The sequence below is a fragment of the Triticum urartu genome, chromosome 3A (assembly GCF_056163025.1).
Source record: "Triticum urartu cultivar PI428250 chromosome 3A, HENAU_Tu73, whole genome shotgun sequence".
NCBI lineage: Eukaryota > Viridiplantae > Streptophyta > Magnoliopsida > Poales > Poaceae > Triticum > Triticum urartu.
Window position 1 is genome coordinate 409167157 of NC_141875.1, and position 25036 is coordinate 409192192.

The following is a 25036-nucleotide window of genomic DNA, read 5'->3' on the forward strand; positions in this document are numbered from 1 at the left end:
AAGGAATACCATGGTAATATTCAAGGACAACCAAAAGCCTAAGCTTGGGGATGCCCCGGAAGGCATCCCCTCTTTCGTCTTCGTTCATCGGTAACTTTACTTGGAGCTATATTTTTATTTACCACATGATATGTGTTTTGCTTGGAGCATCATTTTATTTTATTTAGTTTTGCTTGCTGCTTGAACAAAATACTAAGATCTGATATTCTTAAATGTTATAGAGTCTTCATATAGTTGTATAATTATTCGACTACTCATTGATCTTCACTTATATCTTTTGGAGTAGTTTGTTGTTGCTCTAGTGCTTCACTTATATCTTTTTAGAGCACGGTGGTGGTTTTATTTTATAGAAATTAGTGAACTCTCATGCTTCACTTATATCATTTTGAGAATATTTATAACATCATGGTAGTTTGCTTTGGTTATGAAACTAGTCCTAATATGATGGGCATCCAAGAGGGATATAATAAAAACTTTCATATAAAGTGCATTGAATACTATGAGAAGTTTGATACTTGATAATTGTTTTGAGATATGGAGATGGTGATATGAGAGTCATGCTAGTTGGGTAGTTGTGAATTAGATAGATACTTGTGTTAAAGTTTGTGATTCCCGTAGCATGCACGTATGGTGAACCGTTATGTGATGAAGTCGGAGCATGATTTATTTATTGATTGTCCTCCTTATGAGTGGCGGCCGGGGACGAGCGATGGTCTTTTCCTACCAGTCTATCCCCCTAGGAGCATGCGCGTAGTACTTTGTTTCGATAACAAATAAATTTTTGCAATAAGTATGTGAGTTCTTTATGACTAATGTTGAGTCCATGGATTATACACACTCTCACCCTTCCACCATTGCTAGCTTCTCAAGTACCGCGCAACTTTCGCCGGTACCATAAACCCACCATTTACCTTCCTCAAGACAGCCACCATACCTACCTATTATGGCATTTCCATAGCCATTCCGAGATATATTTCCATGCAACTTTCCACCATTCCGTTTATTATGACACGCTCCAGCATTGTCATATTGCTTTGCATGATCATGTAGTTGACATCGTATTTGTGGCAAAGCCACCATTCATAATTCTTTCATACATGTCACTCTTGATTCATTGCACATCCCGGTACACCACCGGAGGCATTCGAGTCATATTTTGTTCTAAGTATCGAGTTGTAATTCTTGAGTTGTAAGTAAATAAAAGTGTGATGGTCATCATTATTAGAGCATTGTCCCAGTGAGGAAAGGATGATGGAAACTATGATTCCCCCACAAGTCGGGATGAGACTCCGGACAAAAATAAATAAATAAAAGAGGCCAAAGAAGCCCAAATAAAAAAAGAAGAGAAAAGAGGCCATAAAAAAGAGAGAAGGCCTAAATAAAAAAATAAAAAATGAGAGAAAAAGAGAGAAGGGGCAATGCTACTATCCTTTTACCACACTTGTGCTTCAAAGTAGCACCATGATCTTCATGATAGAGAGTCTCCTATGATATCACTTTAATATACTAGTGGGAATTTTTCATTATAGAACTTGGCTTGTATATTCCAATGATGGGCTTCCTCAAAATGCCCTAGGTCTTCATGAGCAAGCGATTTGGATGCACACCCACTTAGTTCCTTTTGTTGAGCTTTCATTTACATATAGCTCTAGTGCATCCGTTGCATGGCAATCCCTACTCACCCACATTGATATCTATTGATGGGCATCTCCATAGCCTGTTGATACGCCTAGTTGATGTGAGACTATCTTCTCCTTTTTGTCTTCTCCACAACCACCATTCTATTCCACCTATAGTGCGATATCCATGGCTCACGCTCATGTATTGCATGAAGATTGAAAAAGTTTGAGAACACCAAAAGTATGAAACAATTGCTTGGCTTGTCATCGGGGTTGTGCATGATTTAAATATTTTGTGTGGTGAAGATAGAGCATAGCCAGACTATATGATTTTGTAGGGATAGCTTTCTTTGGCCATGTTATTTTGAGAAGACATAATTGCTTGGTTAGTATGCTTGAAGTATTATTATTTTTATGTCAATATTAAACTTTTATCTTGAATCTTACGGATCTAAATATTCTTGCCACAATAGCGAGAATTACATGGATAAATATGTTAGGTAGCATTTCACATCAAAAATTCTGTTTTTATCATTTACCTACTCGAGGACGAGCATGAATTAAGCTTCGGGATGCTGATACGTCTCCAATGTATCTATAATTTTTGATTGTTCCATGCTATTATATTATCTGTTTTGGATGCTTATGGGCTTTATTATACACTTTTATATTAGTTATGGGACTAACCTATTAATCCAGAGCCTAGTGCCAGTTTCTGTTTTTTCCTTGTTTTAGAGTATCACAGAAAAGGAAAATCAAACGGAGTCCAATTGACCTGAAACTTCACGGAACTTATTTTTGGACCATAAGAAGCCCACGGAGTATCGGAGATGGACTAGGAGAGTCCCGGGCTGCCCACGAGGGTGGGGGGCGTGCCCACCCCCTAGGAGCGCCCCCTGCCTCGTGGACAGCCCGGAGATCCACCGACGTACTTCTTCCTCCTATATATACCCATATACCCAAAAAACTCCGGGGAGCACAATAGATCGGGAGTTCTGCTGCCAGAAGCCTCCGTAGCCACCGAAAACCAATCTAGACCCGTTTCGGCACCCTGCCGGAGGGGGGAATCCCTCTCCGGTGGCCATCTTCATCATCCTGGCGCTCTCCATGACGAGGAGGGAGTAGTCCACCCTCGGGGCTGAGGGTATGTACCAGTAGCTATGTGTTTGATCTCTCTCTCTCTCTCTGGTACGATCTTGATGTATCATGAGCTTTGCTATTATAGTTGGATCTTAGGATGTTTCTCTCCTCTACTCTCTTGTAATCGATTGAGTTTTCCCTTTCAAGTTATCTTATCGGATTGAGTCTTTAAGGATTTGAGAACACTTGATGTATGTATTGCACGTGCTTATCTGTGGTGACAATGGGATATCATGTGATCCACTTGATGTATGTTTTGGTGATCAACTTGCGAGTTCCGTGACCTCGTGAACTTATGCATAGGGGTTGGCACACATTTTCGTCTTGACTCCCCGGTAGAAACTTTGGGGCACTCTTCGAAGTTCTGTGTGTTGGTTGAATAGATGAATCTGAGATTGTGTGATGCATATCGTATAATCATACCCACAGATACTTGAGGTGAAATTGGAGTATCTAGGTGACATTAGGGTTTTGGTTGATTTGTGTCTTAAGGTGTTATTCTAGTACGAACTCTATGATAGATTGAACAGAAAGAATAGCTTCATGTTATTTTACTATAGACTCTTGAATAGATCGATGAGAAAGGATAACTTTGAGGTGGTTTCGTACCGTACCATAATCTCTTCGTTTTTTCTCCGCTATTAGTGACTTTGGAGTGACTCTTTGTTGCATGTTGAGGGATAGTTATATGATCCAATTATGTTATTATTGTTGAGGGAACTTGCACTAGTGAAAGTATGAACCCTAGGCCTTGTTTCAACGCATTGCAATACTGTTTACGCTCACTATTATCATTAGTTACCTTGCTGTTTTTATATTTTCAGATTAGAAAAACCATTATCTACTATCCATATTTCACTTGTATCACCATCTCTTCGCCTAACTAGTGCACCTATACAATTTACCATTGTATTGGGTGTGTTGGGGACACAAGAGACTCTTTGTTATTTGGTTGCAGGGTTGCTTGAGAGAGACCATCTTCATCCTACGCCTCCCACGGATTGATAAACCTTAGGTCATCCACTTGAGGGAAATTTTCTACTGTCCTACAAACCTCTGCACTTGGAGGCCCAACAACATCTACAAGAAGAAGGTTGTGTAGTAGACATCAACAGGGAGGGCGCTGGTGGGCTGGGCCAGCCGGTTACAGCGTTGGGCCAAGGTAAGTGGCGAGGTACTATCTCTCTCTCTCTCTCCCTCTCTCTCTTTTTCTGTTTTTCTTTTTCTATTTTATTTCCTCTGTTCTGATTTAGTTTAGCCCCTAAATCATTTTAATAAATTCTATAGGTTATTATATGGCTTGCTAAAAAATATATAAAGTCACTCACAAACTTCCATAATTATTGGAGTTATATTTAATATATATTGAATATAAATCCAAAGCAAATAATTATTGGATTAATTCAAATGGCCAAAATAAATGTTTCTGAGCTCCTAAAAATATTGGTTGGAATTTTAACTCCGGCCAATATTATTAGAGAAAAACAGGAACATTTTCTTGGGCCAAATTGAAGCAATTTTTATCTTGATCATTTTCAAAATGATTTCTGAGGCTGTCACAAGTCCCCATTTCAAATCCATTGAATTTTAAACATGATGCACACATGACTAGCTAGCCCAGGGCAAACTAGAACTAGGGATGTGACACTTTGCATCTGCATCATCCATCACTATTCATCATGGTAGTATGTTGTGTTGCCAGGATCCTTGACACGGATGTTGGTAAAACTTAATGAATATGGAAATGCTCAAGTCCTTGAGAGCACGCGCAAGCACTAGGTTTTATCATTGGCATTAATTGGGATTTGCTCTCAGTTTCTTCGGTTATATTATGACCGTTCAAACAGTGGAATCACTCTGGGACTGTTGAGTTTTCCACAGTTACTAGAATCATTCCCAGCATTTGCATTTTGTTTCCAGCTTGCACCCGTCTTTGTGCCATTTTATTATGGTCTGCCTTCTTAGTAATTGTTGTCCAGGATCATCTTCAAAAGTGGACTTACCATGGGTCCCATCCATTTCCGATGATAAGCAAAAATCATCTATTGCGTTGTCTTCAATAAGGTAGTTCACATCATCCATTCTTGTCTAAGTATGCCATTCTTCCGAACTCCTTCCAACGATCGATTGAGATTTTCCTTATGCTGGTATAAAGAGTTTCAAGTAATTCTTTCTGCCACTTAAGGGAATAAAGAGTTTCAATGATATAAAGAGTTTCAATGATCTAAGGTGCCCCGTTATGGAATCATTGCAACTATTTCATCGCTATCTTGACACCATGCACCATCTCCTACGTCATGGAATTTTGCCTACCCAATTGAATCTTGCTATCTACGTCCTTCCATTGCTCCTGATGTGTGTTTTATACCTGAACTCAAGAGACGTTCTTACGTCTCACACCATGAGTTGATCTTGAGGGTTCAATCTTTGAGGAGATTGATTCCTCTAGAGTTTCTCTCTGTCGTCATCATGTTGGATGAAGATCATGAAAGCAAAGACGTCAAGATCAATTGGAGCAATGAATCAACATCTTCGAGAAGGGCAATCGAATCACGAAGATCATGATAGCTTTTCGACCCATCTGTCTTCTTACCTCACGTCATGAATCTCGGGACGAGATTCTTGTTTAGTGGGGGAGAGTTGTCACATCCCTAGTTCTTGTAATGCTTAGTGCTAGCATCTTGTGTTGCATCATGTTTAAGTTTTAATTAAACTTAAAATGGGGAATGACCAAACCCTAGCACCAAATGAATTCAAATAGGCTCAAATAAAATCATTTTCAATGAACCCAAAATGCCCTTTGAACATGTTCATGATTTCTAATATGCCCTTTGAACATGTTCATGATTTCTAATAAAGGTGAAAACCTCTGCCAAAAATGATGAACGTATTTCTAGGTCATTCTTGGATTTTTTGAATTAAATCATATTGTATATGACTATGGGAATTTAAACACTATACATAATTTAAATGCTCAAATAATGTTGGAACTATTTGTGGGCCACTTAAATAATTCAGAAAGAGCTCATGAATATTTCTAGGATTTATAAAATTGATTTGGTTTTTAAAAATGGATCAAAAACAAACTACAAAATAGAAACAAAAATAGAAAAGGGTTAGAAACTCACATGGCTTACCTGTCCAGCCCAGCCGGCCTGGCACTATGTCGGCCCAGTCCACTGGCTAGCACCGGTCATCCTCAACCTCGTGCCAGTGGGCACAAGGGTGTGTGCCCGCGGTGCGCTAGCACGCGCGCGGCCACCGACGGCCACCTCCTGCTTCTGTCGACGCCCTGGACGACTCTAGACGGCACCACGCACCCCCTGGCCTCTCTCTCCCTCACCCATGGCCTCTCCCCTCCCCTGGCTCTCTCTCTCTCATCGGCCGAGCGGCACCGTCACTGCCCTTCGTTGCCCTCGCAGCCACCGCCTCCCCTCGCCTTACGGACGTGTCCCCGAGCTCCGTCTTGTCTCCCTCGACCTCCTCGCCCAGCTACGCAACGTCGAACACCCCCGAACGCCGCCGACACCGTCGTCTTGAACCTTCGGCTCTCCAGATCGTCGGAGATGCTCCAACGCCATACGCCCTTCCCCGAGCCCACTGACCAGCTCTTCGTGACCGCGGTGAGCCCCAAGGCATTTCCCCCTAACCCCTGCTCCGTTTGATCGCCGTAGCCATCGCCCCCTTGATGACCGAGACACACCGCCGTCTGAGCTCGCCGTCGGCGATGCTTCGGTGACCAAATGGTCATCCTAGAGTGTCTAACCTGCTCCCCGCAATGTGTAGCGCCCTTCTAGCCTTTTGCCTCGCTCATTTATGCACCGAAACAACAACCCTGTGCACACCCGAACACCGGCCACCGTTGACCTCGTCGCCGACGTTGATTCCAGCCACCATAGGCTCGACAACCACCACCATCTGACGCGCCGTCGCATGGGCTCTCCAGAGATCCCAACGGCGCCTCAAGCCGTGTCATGTGGACGTTCTCTGAGCGCCTCCGCCGTCTCTGGCATCGTCGGCGACGAGCCGTGGGCCAAGTCCAGCGGGTTTGACCCCGCTGACTAGGGTTTGACCTCCCCTGGCTGACTGACGTGTGGGCCAAAGCCCTTGTTAAATTAGTGTTATGTTTAATTAGTGTTAATTAACTTAGTTAATTAGATGAGCCACTGACATGTGGGCCCAGCCCTGCTGACATTTTAGTTAGGGCTAGTTTAGCACTAATTAACTCAGTTAATTAATTGAGTCACCGACTAGTGGGCCCCATTGGTCAGGTTTGACCTGGACCGGCCCTGTTGACTTGCTGATGTCACCCCGACATCATGGTGATGCAGTAAGAATTTCTGGATTAAAGCATTCAGGAAATTCCAGAAAATGACTTAAACTTCAAAAATTCATAGAAATTAATCTATTACTCCAAATGAAATAATTTATATATGAAAAATGATCAGCAAAATCCAATCTATCCATCTGTACCATTTTCGTGCATGTTAGAACAACTTATGACTACTGTTTAGGGCAAATCAAATAAATGGCATTCGAATATCCACATATGGAGTTTGAATTTGAATCTTGTGTTCAAACCGACTCCATTTAAATTCCTGCTAGTTGCATTAGCTCAAATCACAGCACGTTGACATGTCATGATCATGCATCATATTGTTGCATTGCATTGATTGTGTTCCTTCTCTGTTGCCGGTACCCCTCTTAGTAGAAGTGGTTCCGACGATGAGGTCGATGACACCGAGGAAGAACTATACTATCTTCAGAGGTGCCAGGCAAGCAAACCCCCATTGTTCATTCTGATACAATCGTACTCTCTGCTCTTGCTCTCTTTTATTGCATTAGGACAATAACATTTCAACTGTTACATGTTGCGGTAGTTGAACCCCTTTCCTCTGCATGACCTGTCATTGCCACAGTAAATAGATGAAACCCACTAACACGAGTAGGAGTTGTTTGAGCCCTAATGTGCCAACTAATTCATGCTTGTTTGTCATGCCTGCTACTGCCTAGAGTTTAGTCAGGTTCGATTCATCGGGGATGAATTGGAATGGTGAGGAACTTGTCCTACTGTGTGTGAGCTAAGTGTGTGAACACAATTTGGTAAAGGTATCGATGAGAGGCCATGTAGGAGTACATGGTGGATTGTTTCATTGGAACCATCCTTAGGAACTGAGATCTGTGTATGTGATTTAAGATCAGCTACTACCACGTGTTGGGCCCGAAACCAATGGACCGTCTCGACTTATTAACCGCCCCTGTCCTCTGTCCAGGAGTTGCAAGTAGTTTCTGTTGTTTGTAGTATGCTGGAGGTCGTGCGTAGCACTGACTCGAGGGGTGGGCTGTGATGCGGTAGGCACGTAGCCCGGTGTACCGAGACGCTCGTTTGGTGCCTTGGGAACCCGGTACACATCATTTGGGGCCGTTGAGGACACCCCAGCCAGATCTCCTTACGGATGGAACCCGAATAGGCGATAAACCTGAACTAGGGACTTATGTGGTTAGTCAGGTCGTGGCCGACACCCTTGCTGGGCTTCTTCTTGAAGGTTGCCGAGTACATGTCGTGTAAACGGCGATAAGTGGTGAGAGCGTGTGTGAATAAGTACACCCCTACAGGGTTATCAAATTATTCAAATAGGCGCGTCTGCGGTAATGGACTACTTGGTTGCTTATTTAGTTCATAGACAAGTGAAAGTGGATACTCTAAAATGCGCAAGATAAGCGTGAGTGCTATGGATGGCGTTCTTGTTGGGAGACGGGAGCGGATCCATAGTGGTGTATTGATTGGTGAATATGTGGACTCATGTGCACCACATCAAAAGAGTTACATGCAATCATAGTTCAGGATAGCCACCGAGTCAAAGCTGGCTTGCTGCAGTTAAACTCCACCACCCTTTTTTTATACTGATGCATATGTAGCTAGTTCTGATATAAGTCTTGCTGGGTACATTTGTACTCACGTTTGCTTAATTTATATTTTTGCAAAGAAACTTCAGACTCACTAGTAGTTCCGCGTGGACTTCGACGTTTAGCTTGTTACCTCAGCTATGATCTTGTGCCCTTGGCAGGGTCTTGTAGATAGTTAGGCTTCTCAGCCTTTTTCATTTGTAGCTGTCTGTACTCAGACAAGTTAAGCTTCCGCATGTGCTTGATTGTATGCGCGGTATGTTGGGTCATGAGACCCATGTTTGTAATATCTGGCTCCTCGGAGCCTATTGAATAAATACTTTTGAGTCGTAGAGTCTTGTTCTGATGCCATGTTGTATTTGCACATATCGAGCATATTGTGTGTATGTTATTGAAATGCTTGGTATGTGTGGGATCCGACAACCTAGTTGTTTATTCTTGGTAGCCTCTCTTATGGGAAAATTTCTCCTAGTGCTTCCACTAAGCCATGGTAGCTTGCTAGTGCTCCGGAACACTTAGGCTGGCTGGCATGTGTCCTTCGTTCCTGTGTGTATCCCTTTGGGGAAATGTCATGTGTTGTTCCTTTAAGTCCTTGTAACTTGCTACGACTTGGGTTCATACATTGATGATCAACACGTTTGTTGCTGGGTCATGTATGCCTGTTCCTGTGAGTTAGTGCCACCTTGGGTTTAAGACTAGTCATGTCGGCCTAGGTTCTCTGTCATATGGATGCTAGCGACACTATCATATATGTGAGCCAAAAGGCGCAAACGGTCCTAGGCCAAGGTAAGGTGGCACCCGTGGGAATACCATGCGTGAGGCCGCAAAGTGATATGATGTGTTACATGCTAGATTGGTGTGACTTAGGATTGGGGTCCTGACACATCAGCTTTTGAGACTTTGATGCTGGTGCAACATCCTCTTATCCTTCTGGATCTTTCATCATAGAGGATCTTCCAATGACTTTGGCCATATTTTTCTTGACCCTTTCTTTCCTTTTCTTACCCTCTCTAGCAGCCTCTTCAACATTTGACTTAGAAGTTTCAATAGTTGAGGCCCTGGCGTTTAAGGTTGGCACCCTCTTTGCAGGGGCCTTCTTGTGCATACCAGGCTTTGTTGTAGTAGGAGTAATATATTCCTTTTTAGCACCTTCCTTTTGGAGCCGACCTCTTCCTCAGCTGCAACATAATCCTCATCCTTTGAGTCTGAGTTTCTCTTCTTCCTTGTCCTTGTAGCTTCCTTTGGCAAGTTGCTTGGGGTGCTCCTGCTACCCTCATCATAACTGATAGAGGGACTAGTGCCCTTAGTTAGGTTCATCTGCTCTTCTAACTTGTTTTGTCTATCACTCTGATCTGACATACTGACAAAGCAAACTGATTGCTAACCCTGTGAATAGTTTATAGATGAGATAGAGTGGATGAGCATCACAAAATGCAGAGTTTTTGCAAAACAAATGAGTCAAAAACTTAGTTTTAATTTTCCACAGAAAGCATTTCGGAGCTACCGATTTGTTAAACTCGGTGACACCGAAGCAACTTTTGGAGTCTAAACTAGTGAAATTAGTCAGACCGAGACACAGTTCGGTGACTCCGAGATTGCTAGAGTTTCACAAAGAGTTGAACTCGGTCACACGGATTTGCAACTTTCAGTCTGACCGAAAAGTGCAAGTGCAATGGCCTAGGCCAAAGTGGTGATACTGATTTCCACAACTCGCTCGGTCCCAGATGAGTTCACCGGAAACCTAACCCTAAATTTTCGAATCAAACCTAATCTAAGGGTTGTTCTTGCTGGACAGGATGATCTCATACATGGTAAAGAACATGGCATTTGCTTTGTGCTAAGAATCAGAGTAAGGAACAACACAAAGTTTCGAACTCATACCCTAGTTCGGCGGTGAGTTCGCTACGACCGCAAAGGCAGGGTTGAATTTCATTGATGGTGACGGAGACCAGTGGCGGGAGGTCGCTGGCGACGAGAGGACGATCTGGAGACCCGAGGCGGCAGAGCAGGACATGCGCGGGGTGAAGGGTTTTGGAGAAATTTCCAAAATTCGACCCGACGGTATATATATCCTGACCGTGTTGGTGTGACCAAGTGGAACAACTCGGTGGCACCGAGATGCAGAATCTCAAGCGGTTACTGCAACTCGGTGTGACCAAAACGTTCTAATCGGTTGCACCGAGATTGAAAACCTAGATCAACTCAGTGAACTCGGTCATACCGAAAAGGATGAATTGGTTAGACCGAAATGCACAAAGAGGTTTTGGAAGTTTAAGTCTATGACGAATCGGGGACTCCGAGTGATCCTCACATAGAGTGTTCGAATCTGATTTTATCAAACTTTGTGATGTAGCATGAATAGAGTTTGAGAAATGAAAAGCATAGATAGCTAGAGGAAGTTCTTAGGCATTCTTGTCCATCCATTTGGCAAAAGAAAAAGAGCCAAACAATCAAAGCAACAAATGGATGTCCTCGAATGAGTAAAATATGCAACCAACATCCTCACACAATAAAATGGCAAATGAAATATGTGACAAAGCATGCACAAACACTCTAGCATCTATCAAGCAATTGGCGATGACTAGGTCATCTATATATGAGTATATTGACTGAGGAGTCAAATGAGAACATTTGATCGTAGGTCATACTCATCGTTTAAGCACAAGTGGGGTTACCACTTTTACATAAAGCATTGTTGTGTTCACACCATTTGAGTTGCTTTAGCTCAAATCTTAGAGTAAAGCTCGCCCTAGATGTGATATCCCCCCCAAAGTGGGATGAACTAACCTTGGGTTTTGTCGATGATGACTTCATGTAGATGTTGAAGATGTGGATGCTCAATGTTGATGTAGATCATTCGGAGCAATCCATTGGAGTGAGTTGCACTTTGAATACCTACATGGGTTAGTCCCACAAGGAACAAACAAAGATATCCATGGACATAGAATGAAGTTCATACATGATGATGTCCATGAAAGCAATATGTTACCTTGTCCCTTGTCTTACCAACAAGAGGGTTTGTGACTCCTTGAACTAGTGCAAGATGTGGAAGTTGTTTTCACTTGTTCTCGCCAAAATGATATGAGAGAAATATGTTGGCAGAGTCACCTTCAAGAACTCTCTTGTTCTTCTTCTTTGGAATCCACATCATCTTGATGGGAATCCTTGGAGTTGTAGTCGTACTTGATGAAGTAGAACTTGATGTTGTCTTGGGAACCCACTTGACCAAGGCCTTGGGAGCTTCTTCAAATGCATCAATCTCTTCTTGAAGCTTGTCCTTGCCTTTTTGCTTGTTGTCTTGTGGTGGAAGATCATCTTGAGCTTGTGTCCCCATGAAAGAAGTAGGATCATACTTCTCTTGTTGAGGAACAAACTTCGTCTTGGGGTATTTATCTTCTTCCCACTCAACTCCATTCGCATTTGAACTTTCATTCAAAACCAACACCTTGATTCTTCCGGTGTCTTCCTTGCTTGCGTACAATTTCCTCAAATTGCTTACTTCTGGCAAGGCTCTTGTAAACACCTTTCTATATATTTACCTTCAATAAGTTATTTTCTTTCTCAAGTGTAACTTGGCTAAGAGAATCATTAGTGGAATCAAGAGAACTACTAGAAGCAACAACATTGGATTTAACATCATCATTGTTACTACTAGAAGAAGAATCTTTCTTACTCTTGTTGCTAGATTTTACTTGTGGCATGCAAGTAGACAAGAGTAAATGCTTGGCAATGTAAGAAGAACTTTTCTTGCAAAGATCATCATTGATTGCTTTTAAGAACCCATGCTCTTGCTCAAGGTTGAGCTTTTCAAAGCGTAGCTTCTCATGAGTCTTTAAAAGCTCTCGATGATCTTCCAAGGTAGTTTCATGAGCTAACTTAAGAGTGTTTAGTTCTTTAGCAAGGCGCTCAATCTCCTTCTTATCATTGTCATTCATTTTATCTTGATTAGCATGATTAATAGCAAGTTCATCATAGTTTTCATCACTAGAGTTGTCAACAAGTAAATCATCATCACCTAGCAAGTCATCTTCATCACTATTGAAATCAACATACTCGGGGTGTGATACCTTTGGGCCTTTAGCCATGAAGCATCTTCCATTCCTTCATTTGGTGAGTCAAAATGTCATAGGAGTTGGTTGACACAAGTGCTAGACCGACAACACCTTCATCTTGAGTATAATCAGAGTCGGAGTGATAACTTCTCTCGGAGTGATTGTCGTAGTCGGAACCGGATACCCATTCACCAACATGAGCTTGATGTCTTCATTTTGTGTAGCTCCTTGACGACTTGTCCTTTCTTTACGAATCCTTGCTTCTGCGAGAGGTTCTTCGTTCGTAATGATCATCTCTACTCCTTCTCTCTCTTGGAGGTGATTCTTCTTTTCTACTTCTCCTTTTGGGTGAATCTTCTCTTCTTTTGTAGGGGGACATACACTCATTTGAGTAGTGTCTGGTGTCGGTGTCAAAACTGGCCGATCTCGGGTAGGGGGTCCCGAACTGTGCGTCTGAGGATCGAAGGTAATAGGAGGAGGGGGACACTATGTGTAACGCCCTCAATGCGGCTATATCTCCCACGTGTCGAAGCATGACTTAGAGGCATAACCGCATTGAAAGCAATGTCGCAAGTGAGGTAATCTTCACACAACCCATGTAATACATAAGGGAAAGATACATAGTTGGCTTACAATCGCCACTTCACACAATTACATGAATAAAGCATTACAACATCCAAATACAATCAAGGTCCGACTACGAAACCAAAATAAAAGAAGAACCCCAAATGCAACAAAGGTCCCCGATCGACCCCAACTGGGCTCCACTACTGATCTACTAGAACAGAACAACACAAAGGACAAGATCTCCATCGAGCTCCTCCTGAGCTTCGTTGCGTCATATGCACGGACTCATCGGCACCTGGAAGCTGGTTTTGGAAGTATCTGTGAGCCACGGGGACTCAGCAATCTCGCACCCTCGCGATCAAGAATATTTAAGCTTATGGGTAAGGTAAAGGTATGAGGTGGAACTGTAGCAAGTGACTAGCATAATATGGTGGCTAACATACGCAAATGAGAGCGAGAAGAGAAAGCAAAGCACGGTCGATAAAAGTATGATCAAGAAGTGATCCTATAACAACCTACGTCAAGCATAACTGCAACACCGTGTTCACTTCCCGGACTCCGCCGGAAAGAGACCATCACGGTTACACACGCGGTTGATGTATTTTAATTAAGGTCAACTTCAGGTTTTCTACAACCGGATGTTAACAAATTCCCATCTGCCCATAACCGCGGGCACGTCTTTCGAAAGTTCAAATCCCTGCAGGGGTGTCCCAACTTAGCCCATTACAAGCTCTCACGTTCAACGAAGGAATAGACCTCCTCCCGAGACATTCCGATCAGACTCGGTATCCCGGCCCAACAAGACATTTCGACAGGGTAAAACTAAACCAGCAACACCGCCCGAATGTGCCAACAAATCCCGATAGGAGCTGCACATATCTCTTTCTCAGGGCACACTCAGATGAGCGCTCCATACAACTAAAACCAAACCTCGAGTTTCCCCGAGGGGGCGCTGCACAGGACTCTAGTTTGGACCAACACTCAGTGGAGCACTGGCCCGGGGGGTAAAATAATGATGACCCTTAGGAGCGCGACTCCCAAGGGAAAAAGGCTAGGTGGCAAATGGTAAAACCAATGTTGGGCATTGCTGGAAGAGCTTTACTTAAGGCGAACTATCAAGGGGTTCCCATAATAGCCCAACCGCGTAAGGAACGCAAAATCCGGGAACATAACACCGATATGACGGAAACTAGGGCAGCAAGAGTGGAACAAAACACCAGGCATAAGGCCGAGCCTTCCACCCTTTGCCAAGTATATAACTGCATTAATTAAATAAGATATATTGTGATATCCCAACAAGTAAACATGTTCCAACAAGGAACAACATCTCCATGTTCCAACAAGGAACAAACTTCAATCTTCACCTGCAACTAACAACGCTATAAGAGGGGCTGAGAAAAGCGGTAACATAGCCAAACAATTGTTTGCTAGGACAAGGTGGGTTAGAGGCTTGGTTCAACAATATGGGAGGCATGATAAGCAAGTGGTAGGTATCGCAGCATAGGCATAGCAAAAGAGCGAGCAACTAAGCAAGCAAAGATAGAAGTGATTTCGAGGGTATGATCATCTTGCCTGAAATCCCGCAAGGAAGAAGAACGCGTCCATGAAGAAGACAAACGGACGTAGTCGAACGGTTCCTCACAAACACGACGTTATCGGAACCAACCCGAAGAAGCAACACCGGAAAGAAGCACACAACATAGTGAACAACCACCACATGAACATGGCATGATGCACAATCAAGTATGATGCATGTCCGGTTTAATGAAGCATGGCATGGCAAAAATGCACAAACAATTCTACAAATTAAGTGGAGCACAATATGCAACGAGTTGCATATTGATGGAACACCACATGACTTATTTAGTTCTCTCTCGGTTACGTAACCAACAAGATTAAATGTTGTTAACATGGCAAGAGGGTGAAGCAAAGTAAAACTACCTATCTAGTCAAGTTTAAATGAGGCCGGAAGCAACGAACAACAATTCCAGAAAATCCCCATATGCATCAACAATTTAATGCAACAACAATTTTAAACATCTTAAAGTTGTTAACATGATGCAGATGACATGTTTAAGTTTATGCAATATTTATGAAAATGTTGACATGATAAGATATGAGGCATTTGTCATCGTGACGGAAACAAAAGGGGTGCCACGAAAACCAATCCGAAAGTGATGCCACGGCAACATATCGGTTTCCGATAACTCGATTGAGATACCGATGCAAAGGGGAAGTGTGCGGGAGCGTGTCGTGCAAGATGGTGGGGTGATCCCGGTAACCGGGTTTCCCATGGGTCGACGGCATGGCAACCGAGGAGGAACGTGCAATGACAACTCGGACACGGTTCGCACATGAGCATCTCATACAACACATGCTTTCGTCCACGGGTCATCGTCTCGGCGGTTATACCTTCCAGGTGCATTCTCGGAGCGGTTCGGGTTCGTAGAGGAAGTAGTCATCCACGGCGACGGTAGTGGAAGTAGTTGTTCTCGTTTCGTAGTGGAAGTAGTTGCACATCTCATAGCGGTACTTGACGATTTCGGAGACGGCGGAAGACGAACTTGGCGGTCCTCGTCGTCCTGGTACTTGGCGTCATGGTACTTGGGTCTTCGGACTTGACGGATCCGAGGCCTCCGGACGTAGTGGTACACGTTCGTTTTCGGAGAGGTACTTGGCGTTTTTCGTCCTGTAGTGTAGTCAACCTTGACGTATCTGAGGGATCCGAGCATCGTGGTACTTGTCGAAATCCACATCGGATGAAGTGGAACATCTTTAAGTGGGACTTGGCGTGTCCCAAAATCTGCGGGCGTCGGCACTTGGCGAAAGAAACCATGAAGGTGTCCTTGACATCCCTGGTTGCCGGTTCTTGGCGGCCACAAGAGGGGAAAAACAAGCCCCATCGGGCAGCAAGGAGGTGGAGGTCTCGTAGGAGTTGGCCGTGAAGGGGCTGCTGAGGCAGCAGGAGAAGATGGCCGGTGGTGCAGGCCGAAAGGAGGGAGGAGGAGGCACGGGCGCTGACGAGCCTGGGCGCCGGACCACTATAGCGGTGGGTAGAGAGGCCAGGGAGACCCTGGAAGGGTCGAGGTCGCCGGCGGGCTGGATCGCCGGAGCAGCGCGGCGGTTCCTGGTGGTGCGGAGGAGCCGTGGAGGCGATGCAGACGATGGAGACAGGGAACAGTGGGAGCAGAAGGAGCTCGCGATGACACATCGAACTGGGAGGCCCTCGAGCAGAGGAGCGGGCGACATGGAGGGGCGGCAGCAGAGCAGCGGCAGAAGGGCGCAACGACGGCGGGGTCACGGCGGCTGCAGCAAGAGAAGAAGGCGCGGGCGGGCGAGCTCGCCGGAGGGCGCAAGGAAGAGCGGGATCGGGCGCGGGGTGGAGGAGGATTGGGATGGAGCCGATGCTTCCCCTGGCGGCGCGATCGGAAGGAGGACAAGGGGGATCGAGAGATATGTGGCGAGCGAGTGGGGATCGGGAACGGGGTGGCGGCGCTGGAGAAGGGACCGAGGGAGAGAAGTGGGATCGGGCTAGGTTAAGAGGAGGCCAGCGGCTGGGCCTTAGGAGGGTTGGGTCAGGGAGGCCGGCCCAGTTGGGGATTGTTGAACTTATCTCCATTATTTAGAAAATAAAAAAAATGGAGAGGAAGAAGAAGAGAAAAGAAAATATTTGAGGGTCCAAATATTTTCTAATTGAGCTGAAAATTAACAAGTAGCCACTTGGCGGCATAATGCCAAAGTGCCACAACTTGAAAGGGGCCATGCGGAGAAAAGATCATGGATGCAAAATAATTTAGAAATGAGAGGGATTTATAATGCAAGTTTGTACCGGTGGCTTCCAATTAAATGGAATATTTATTATAGCTCCCTAACATTGGGAGGATATGTTATAAAGAGAAACCACCGTGTGAATTCCCTCGATTTAAATGGACTGAAAATCCATGCAATTTATTTAGTGAGATGCAAAAGACTTATGACATGATGACATGATGCAATGCATGAATAAAAGGGCGGGCACAAATGAAACACACGGCGAAACCCGGAACACATGGGAGGCATCTGAAGCTCCGGTCTTGGGGCATCACAACACTCCACCACTATGAGAGGATCTCGTCCCAAGATCTAGAATGGCACCGGAGGGAAAACTGAAGAGAAAGAGAAGAGGTAAAACTAAGTTGCTCCTTTGACAAACGAGTGAAACCAAAGAACCTTGAAAGGGTTAAGCCATATCGAGAAAAGAATACAACGGAGATAAATGAAGTTGAAAGCACTCCGGTAGGGAAGCGGAATAAGGAATTACAAATTCGGACAGCACTTCGGATGAAAAGAGATGAAAGACTTGATAAAATGAAAGAGCTTGAGCAAAGGGGCACAACACTCTGGTTAAATGGACAATCATAAGAAGAACAGGATCTTTGATGAAACAAGATGATGGTTGAAGAAAGCAACATCACAATGTCTCCGGAACGAAAGAATAAAATATAGATAATTGGAAAAGAATGGAGAAGAAAATGCCATCTTATTCCACAAAAGAGCTTGAGAAGGCATCCTTAGGAAACAGGTCGAGCGGAGTTGTTGGAAAACCAACAACGAAAGGAATAAGCTTGATATGGTCTTATGGAATACATCTCAAATTATGAGGTGACAACCTGCCACTCACGGGAAAAAGAATTGGATTGGTATGAGCAAGGAGACAAGAAAATATTTCACCGGGAGGTTAAAAGAAGAACTTGGGTCACTTATGAGCACCATAGATAGCAACAATCCTTAGGGAAAGCTTTAGGTGAAATATAACCCAAGATAACTCCAAAGAAGAGATTGATGGATTTAAAATACCTCATTCCTAACAACATGTGAATCATGAAACATGAACCCTAATTATCAAGAATGACATAATACCACCTCAAATGATACGGTTGAAAGAATTGCATTTTAAAATGCAAGATAAAGAATACTTGAGTTCCTCTGAAAAGAATCTTGATGAGCACTTGAAAAAGGGATATAAATCCTTGATGAACCATTATATAGAGCCTCCGTGAAGAACTCTGGTTAAAAGAATGATCACAAAGAAGTGAAGGATGAAAAGAATAAGGTTGAAACCTTGCAATGATTAGATGAAGCTAGCGACGAGATAAAAGAGAGATCTTGAAACTCCGGGAAAAGAAAAAGCTGAACACAATTGGAATCAAGAAGTTGATGCACCTCCGGAATAAGGAATTAATCACTTGGATGAACAAGAATAAGAATTACGTTATGCTTATCCTTCACCAATTTAAATTGATGACAAGCAGTGGATTTGACATACTACTTATTCTCGTAGTAACGATTAAGAGAGATATAACATAAACTTGGGAAGGTCTTCAACGAACCACCGGTAGGAATTTGAAATGAACGAAAATAAATAAAGAAACACCGGGTAAAATTTCAAATGACGAAGATGCTTGAGAGAAATTAGATGCAACTGAAACGAAGAGATCACGTGTTGATTAGAGATCACTTGATGCACGGGTAAAATTTGAGAATGATAGCTAAAAGCTGAGAATGAATAAACTCTGAGATGATGGACTCTGGAGAAGCAAACTGAAAAGAATCTTGAAATGCTCCGGATAGGTGAAAATAATTCTCATGATCAAAACAATTACGAGAGGATGGCAACAAGCTAGAATCACGAATCTTGAAGAGAATGGAGCAAGATTGAGAGAAAATCTTCTTCAGTCTCCAAAATCTAAGAATTACGACGAGAAACACCACCATGAATTGTTGAGGCACCGGAATAAAGAAGAATATAAAAGTTGAATCAACAATGAAATGAATTTGAAAGATCTTGGAGGACATTTGACTGATGATAATTCATTCTTGCGTCAAACTTTAAAAGGAATTTAGGATATCTCCGGGAAATAAGAAGAGTCAGGTAAGATCCTGGGAATAAACCTGTGGGTTAGGGCCCACTCAAAAGAAACACCGTTGAACAATTTTAAAGAGAGGTTGCACCGGTTGAATTAAAAGACTTGAAAGAGAGAACGTCCTCGAAGATATTGAATAACTGCAGAGTGGAAACACGAATCTTCGAGATATCTTGAACACTCCGGAACAATTGAATAGCGAGAAGAGGAATGAATATGAGGTGCACCGGCATGAGAAAACATTGAAATATGAAAAAGAATATGATCAACACCGAAAGCTTGAATTGAATCCACTAGAGAAGAAACAAATTAAGGATGATGACCTTGAGGCTCCGTTAAAATCTTCATGAGAATCACCAGATAAGAACAATGACGGAAAATGATGGAGAGACTTCATAATAATAAAAGGATACTTGATTAAGACATCTGAGTCCTTGAAAAAAAGGGGTGGGTGGGCGGGAAAAACAAAGACAACTTGGAACGGATGAAGCAAACACCATAGAGAAAGCTGAGATTGAAACTTTTGGATGTTGCAATGATCGGATCCACTTGAAGAGAAACACACCGGTTGACAAGGATTGACATGACAATCTCGATTATCATGAAGGATTTGTATTTGCATAGGAGTATGAGAACACTATTTGGGAAAGGTATGGAATCAACATTTGACTTCGAAGCAACTCGAATACCACAATTCAAACAAAACAAAGGATTGGCTTGTAGAATAAGCCGGAACAAACATATGATAGAGATTTCGTCCGAAGTTTTCGTGGTGGGGCCTACACGGGCTCGATTGTACAGCACCATCATGTACAAGGCAGTGCACATGACAAACGAAGCATCCCCGAGTCGGCATAGCCAAGGACTCTTTAAGACACAACGAGACCACTGTAAAACCGACCGTGAATAGGCGGACCACTAGACGTCGAACCCCAATTTCATATCATACATCTGTCGGAAAGATATCCTAAGAGCTACTTGAATTCCCACTTATGGAACTCCCGAACCTTTCCGGTTATGCAATCAGGTGTTGGGGATACAGGGGAAGCATAATATCTCACCCAAATCTAGCAAATCCTACATCCAGCTGTATCCATCCTTCAACACATAACCAAGAAACCTTCGGAAATCATCTACCTCAACCTTCGAAAAGCATTTGTTATACGAGTTATGGCAATACTCCTAAACTTCCGCCCCAGTACTGGGTGGTGTCGAGGTTATCTCACCAACGAACTGCATAAAAGAGATTTTCGATGTCGGCGTACTAAACTCAGGTATTCCAGAACTGCAACGATAAAATTATGACGACAACACCTCAGAGCTCAACTCCCCGGGACACTTCCACAAAACCCCTGACAGGAGGCCCAAGACAATGTTCTCGTCACAAAACCATCGGAACGATTCCAAGATACCCGTGTGATCCTAAATTTTTTTTTGTGAAATTTGAGAAGAGAAGAGTCAAAACTCTACGTCAGGATGCCTTACCAGAGCGATGAGGAGACTGGGGAGTAAAAAGAATTCCTAAACTCTCCGATATATAATTCCTAAATGACTCAAAACATTTTTCTAGACTCAACAACGGCCGCTAAAAATGAGCAAGCAATGGGGCTCCTAAGGTCGGGGAAGCCTCTGATTACCAACTTGTAACGCCCTCGATGCGGCTATATCTCCAACGTGTCGAAGCACGACTTAGAGGCATAACCGCATTGAAAGCAATGTCGCAAGTGAGGTAATCTTCGCACAACCCATGTAATACATAAGGGAAAGATACATAGTTGGCTTACAATCGCCACTTCACACAATTACATGAATAAAGCATTACAACATCCAAATACAATCAAGGTCCGACTACGGAACCAAAATAAAAGAAGAACCCCAAATGCGACAAAGGTCCCCAATCGACCCCAACCGGGCTCCACTACTGATCTACTAGAACGGAACAACACAAAGGACAAGATCTCCATCGAGCTCCTCCTGAGCTTGGTTGCGTCATATGCACGGACTCATCGGCACCTGCAAGCTGGTTTTGGAAGTATCTGTGAGCCACGGGGACTCAGCAATCTCGCACCCTTGCGATCAAGACTATTTAAGCTTATGGGTAAGGTAAAGGTATGAGGTGGAACTGCAGCAAGCGACTAGCATAATATGGTGCCTAACATACGCAAATGAGAGCGAGAAGAGAAAGCAAAGCACGGTCGATAAAAGTATGATCAAGAAGTGATCCTATAACAACCTACGTCAAGCATAACTCCAACACCGTGTTCACTTCCCGGACTCCGCCGGAAAGAGACCATCACGGTTACACACGCGGTTGATGTATTTTAATTAAGGTCAACTTCAGGTTTTCTACAACCGGACGTTAACAAATTCCCATCTGCCCATAACCGCGGGCACGGCTTTCAAAACTACAAATCCCTGCAGGGGTGTCCCAACTTAGCCCATTACAAGCTCTCATGGTCAACGAAGGAATAGACCTCCTCCCGAGACATTCCGATCAGACTCGGTATCCCGGTACAACAAGACATTTCGACAGGGTAAAACTAAACCAGCAACACCGCCCGAATGTGCCGACAAATCCCGATAGGAGCTGCACATATCTCTTTCTCAGGGCACACTTAGATGAGCGCTCCATACAACTAAAACCAAACCTCGAGTTTCCCCGAGGGGGCGCTGCACAGGACTCTAGTTTGGACCAACACTCAGAGGAGCACTGGCCCGGGGGGGGGGGGGGTAAAATAATGATGACCCTCAGGAGCGCGACTCCCAAGGGAAAAAAGGCTAGGTGGCAAATGGTAAAACCAATGTTGGGCATTGCTGGAAGAGCTTTACTTAAGGCGAACTATCAAGGGGTTCCCATAATAGCCCAACCGCGTAAAGAACGCAAAATCCGGGAACATAACACCGATATGACGGAAACTAGGGAGGCAAGAGTGGAACAAAACACCAGGCATAAGGCCGAGCCTTCCACCCTTTACCAAGTATATAGATGCATTAATTAAATAAGATATATTGTGATATCCCAACAAGTAAACATGTTCCAACAAGGAACAACATCTCCATGTTCCAACAAGGAAGAAACTTCAATCTTCACCTGCAACTAGCAAAGCGGTAACATAGCCAAACAATTGTTTGCTAGGACAAGGTGGGTTAGAGGCTTGGTTCAACAATATGTGAGGCATGATAAGCAAGTGGTAGGTATCGCAGCATAGGCATAGCAAAAGAGCGAGCAACTAAGCAAGCAAAGATAGAAGTGATTTCGAGGGTATGATCATCTTGCCTGAAATCCCGCAAGGAAGAAGAACGCGTCCATGAAGAAGACAAACGGACGTAGTCGAACGGTTCCTCACAAACACGACGTTATCGGAACCAACCCGAAGAAGCAACACCGGAAAGAAGCACACAACATAGTGAACAACCACCACATGAACATGGCATGATGCACAATCAAGTATGATGCATGTCCGGTTTAATGAAGCATGGCATGGAAAAAATGCACAAACAATTCTACAAATTAAGTGGAGCACAATATGCAACGAGTTGCATATTGACGGAACACCACATGACTTATTTAGTTCTCTCTCGGTTAGGTAACCAACAAGATTAAATGTTGTTAACATGGCAAGAGGGTGAAGCAAAGTAAAACTACCTATCTAGTCAAGTTTAAATGAGGCCGGAAGCAACAAACAACAATTCCGGTAAATCCCCATATGCATCAACAATTTAATGCAACAACAATTTTAAACATCTTAAAGTTGTTAACATGATGCGGATGACATGTTTAAGTTTATGCAATATTTATGAAAATGTTGACATGATAAGATATGAGGCATTTGTCATCGTGACGGAAACGAAAGGGGTGCCACGACAACGAATCTGAAAGTGATGCCACGGCAACATATCGGTTTCCGGTAACTCGATTGAGATACGGATGCAAAGGGGAAGTGTGCGGGAGCGTGTTGTGCAAGATGGTGGGGTGATCCCGGTAACCGGGTTTCCCATGGGTCGACGGCATGGCAACCGAGGAGGAACGTGCAATGACAACTCGGACACGGTTCAAACGTGAGCATCTCATACAACACATGCTTTCATCCACGGGTCATCGTCTCGGCGGTTATACCTTCCAGGTGCATTCTCGGAGCGGTTCGGGTTCGTAGAGGAAGTAGAGGAAGTAGTCGTCCACGGCGACGGTAGTGGAAGTAGTTGTTCTCATTTCGTAGTGGAAGTAGTTGCACATCTCATAGCGGTACTTGACGATTTCGGAGACGGCGGAAGACGAACTTGGCGGTCCTCGTCGTCCTGGTACTTGTCGTCATGGTACTTGGGTCTTCGGACTTGACGGATCCGATGCCTCCGGATGTAGTGGTACACGTTCGTTTTCAGAGAGGTACTTGGCGTTCTTCGTCCCGTAGTGTAGTCAACCTTGACGTATCTGAGGGATCCGAGCATCGTGGAACTTGTCGAAATCCACATGGGATGTAGTGGAACATCTTTAAGTGGGACTTGGCGTGTCCCAAAATCTGCGGGCGTCGGCACTTGGCGAAAGAAACCATGAAGGCGTCCTTGACATCCCTGGTTGCCGGTTCTTGGCGGACACAAGAGGGGAAAAACAAGCCCCATCGGGCAGCAAGGAGGTGGAGGTCTCGTAGGAGTTGGCCGTGAAGGGGCTGCTGAGGCAGCAGGAGAAGATGGCCGGTGGTGCAGGCCGAACGGAGGGAGGAGGAGGCACGGGCGCTTTCGAGCCCGGGGCGCCAGACCACTGTAGCGGTGGGTCGAGAGGCCAGGGAGACCCTGGAAGGGTCGAGGTCGCCGGCGGGCTGGATCGCCGGAGCGGCGCGGCGGTTCTTGGTGGTGCGGAGGAGCCGTGGAGGCAATGCAGATGATGGAGACAGGGAACAGTGGGAGCAGAAGGAGATCACGACGACACATCAAACGGGGAGGCCCTCGAGCAGAGGAGCGGGCGACATGGAGGGGCGGCAGCAGAGCAACGGCAGAAGGGCGCGACGACGGCGGGGTCACGGCGGCTGCGGCAAGAGAAGAAGGCGCGGGCGGGCGAGCTCGCCGGAGGGCGCAAGGAAGAGCGGGATCGGGTGCGGGGTGGAGGAGGATTGGGATGGAGCTGAGGCTTCCCCTGGCGGCGCGATCAGAAGGAGGACGAGGGGGATCGAGAGAGATGTGGCGAGCGAGTGGGGATCGGGAACGGGGTGGCGGCGTTGGAGGAGGGACCGAGGGAGAGAAGTGGGATCGGGCTAGGTTAAGAGGAGGCCAGTGGCTGGGCCTTAGGAGGGTTGGGTCAGGGAGGCCGGCCCAGTTGGAGATTGTTGAACTTATCTCCATTATTTAGAAAATAAAAAAATGGAGAGGAAGAAGAAGAGAAAAGAAAATATTTGAGGGTCCAAATATTTTCTAATTGAGCTGAGAATTAACAAGTAGCCACTTGGCGGCATAATGCCAAAGTGCCACAACTTGAAAGGGGCCATGCGGAGAAAAGATCATGGATGCAAAATAATTTAGAAATGAGAGGGATTTATAATGCAAGTTTGTTGCGGTGGCTTCCAATTAAATGGAATATTTATTATAGCTCCCTAATATTGGGAGGATATGTTATAAAGAGAAACCACCGTGTGAATTCCCTCGATTTAAATGGACCGAAAATCCATGCAATTTATTTAGTGAGATGCAAAAGACTTATGACATGATGACATGATGACATGATGCAATGCACGAATAAAAGGGCGGGCACAAATGAAACACACGGCAAAACCCGGAACACATGGGAGGCATCTGAAGCTCCGGTCTTGGGGCGTCACACTATGTTTACCCAGGTTTGGGCCCTCTGATGGAGGTAATA

At 44.5% G+C, this 25036-nt stretch overlaps 2 pseudogenes; both read right to left on the minus strand.

The window, feature by feature from the left end:
- Positions 1-15713: 15713 nt before the first annotated feature.
- On the minus strand, positions 15714-16904 carry LOC147979881 (uncharacterized; annotated as a pseudogene).
- A 6519-nt stretch (positions 16905-23423) lies between these two features.
- On the minus strand, positions 23424-24522 carry LOC147979882 (uncharacterized; annotated as a pseudogene).
- Between the last annotated feature and the right edge of the window lie 514 nt (positions 24523-25036).